We start from the raw sequence: 2,621 nt of genomic DNA, 5'->3' as shown, positions 1-2,621 counted from the left end.
ATATATATATATATATATATATATATATATATATATATATATATATATATTCCCACTTTGGCATCCATAAAGACAGATGAGAAATTCTTTTTTTTAATATATCGAGAAATAGGCACAGATTGATTAATATCTTGTGTATAGAAGTATTTCATTTCTAAATTGTACCCTTTCCATGCTGCTTGTCTACAGGGAGCTATAGAGAACATTAAAGTTAACTGCAGGAAATAAACTTTACTGATAAACAGATTTAGGTATGTTGATCTGACCTCATATGACTCACCACACTCATCACTCAAGATATTTCCTTAGGAAGTCTCCCTTCAAATATTTAAAAAAAAAAGATTTTGCAGGGCAGAAATAGTTCTCACATTAATATTTTGCGTAGTACCTGTTAATTTCTTCCCCAGATGTTTATTTGTTCTCAGTTTGACACTGCCTGAGGGCCTAGGAATTAGTTTACATTAGTTTACAGGACTAATACCCAGCCATCCTGATTCTAATTTACATACTGTGTCCATTAGGCAGGCATTTTCATCAGGTATGCTGTAGCATAATGCATGTGGCCCAGATGTATGTGCCACAACAATTTTGGATAATGATTAACTCTCAAAAATTAAACCACCTTAGCAGAATTTCCTGCCATCTAGTTAAGTGCAGTGGGGGATATAGTGCTGGTTTTCTCTGGCAAGTTTCCCACTCAATAGCCCTGATACAAGAGGGTAGGTTATCTCTTTATTTCGCTTGCCTGCAATAGTATTTCCTTTCCCTAGAATGGATAATTGAGAGTTAATATGTTTGTAAAAAATGTGCCATGGAGTTAACTAACACAGATTAATTTTCCCCCTTTTCTGGCATATTGAAAGTTCTGATGTGACATGTCCAAGCTCAGGGTTTGACAGACAACAATAACATGAAAGCTGATTTGCCTCAGCAAATGGACTAGTGACCATTCATCTTCCTTCTAACTATGAAGATAACAAAATACAGTAGATAACAGTGATGTTTTTGATTCAGAATACTTGAGTTCAATTCCCGTATCTGCTATTAATGACCTTAGGCAAGTCAATTATCCTCACTGATTTTCAATTTTCTCATCTTAAAATGATAGAAGTTGGCTAGATGTTTTCCAAGGTTCCTTCCAGCTCTGCGTCTATGATCCCATGGCAGCTACAATGCAGGAAGATAAAGTGATGAATTTTGTTTTTCTTCTTAGTGACTGAGTGCCAACTCAACTTTATACACTCAACTCACTACTCCATTTCCAGGCACAAGCATTCATTCAGATCAACCAATACTGTTCACCCCTCTCTATACCAATCAGCCCACATAAATGAAAGGGCTCAAAACCTTGGCACAGAATTTGAAAAGGCTCACTAACTCTGGCCTGGATAATTTTCTAGTCTTTGATTCTCGCATTGATAGCTGCAGCTGCAAATGGCATTATTAAACTCTGAGTGGGAGGATTTTATGTGGAAAAGGTCAGTGAACTTGAATTCCGAAGACCTGTGTACTAGTTCTAGCTCTACCACTTACTGGCTTTATCATCTTGGAGAAATCATTTCACTTGTTTTAAGTCTTGGCTTTCTCATGCACAAAATAAAGGATTTGGACAACATAATTCCTGAGTCCCTTTCAGATCCTACATTCCATGTATTTGGCTGTACTAAGCCCCAAACTAATTGAAATATGTTGAATTATGTGGTCTGGGCAGTCCGATGTGTCTCCCAGGGGTCCAACAATGTAGTTCCCTCTTAGCTTTGGAAATGTTGAGATAACCATCTATCAAATTCATAACTCCAACTCTCTACTGCTATATCTCTTTCTACCATACCAAGCCAGAGAGCAGATAAATTCCATTGCATTTCACTCTTTTCTCCTTGCCACTTTCTGACTTCCAGGTAAGGGGAGAATCTCCATTCTATCCTGTATTGGTCTGTTTGTGCCTATGGAGAAGGGGAGGAAAACCATTCCATTTGTTTCCCCCAACTAGTTCCCTCACCCGAGCTGCCTAATAATCTGTGAAGACTAAATCCTGATACCAAACCACTAAAGCAGCTACATGGTACAAAGAATAGAGCACTTGGTTTGGAATCAAGAAGTCTCATCTTCATGAGTTCAAATCCGACCCCAGACTCTTACTAGCTGTGTGACCTCAGTAACCTCTTCTCCTTCAATGGTCACTCAATCCATATCAACCATCCAATCAGAATTCTGGTAGCTATTATCTACTGAGCTCCAGGGCACTCCCCTTCTCTCCTGAATGAGTCTTCCCTCTGTCACTCCTGCTTTCATACTAGGAGTCTTCAACATACGTATTAATATTCCCTCAAACATCCTAACCTTCATGTTCCTTAACTTCCTCATTCTCCATTTGCCCATTTCCTTGTCCTCCCACTTCAGCTACATGCAGAGATATCAATGCCCTTGATCTTTTACTCACAAATATGTGGCTCCTGAGTTTCTGAACTCTGAAATTCCATTATCTGATCATAGTCTGTTGTCATTCCACCTCCTCCTCTGCCTTCCCATACCAATCCACATTTTTGCTTTGTTTTTCCTAACCAGTACTTCCAGTCTGCCAATGTTTAAGTTTGTTTCTAGGCCATCAGTACTGTACTGGA

This window comes from Trichosurus vulpecula, chromosome 7, assembly GCF_011100635.1.
Source record: "Trichosurus vulpecula isolate mTriVul1 chromosome 7, mTriVul1.pri, whole genome shotgun sequence".
NCBI classification, from domain to species: Eukaryota; Metazoa; Chordata; class Mammalia; order Diprotodontia; family Phalangeridae; genus Trichosurus; species Trichosurus vulpecula.
This window is presented reverse-complemented; position numbering follows the sequence as displayed.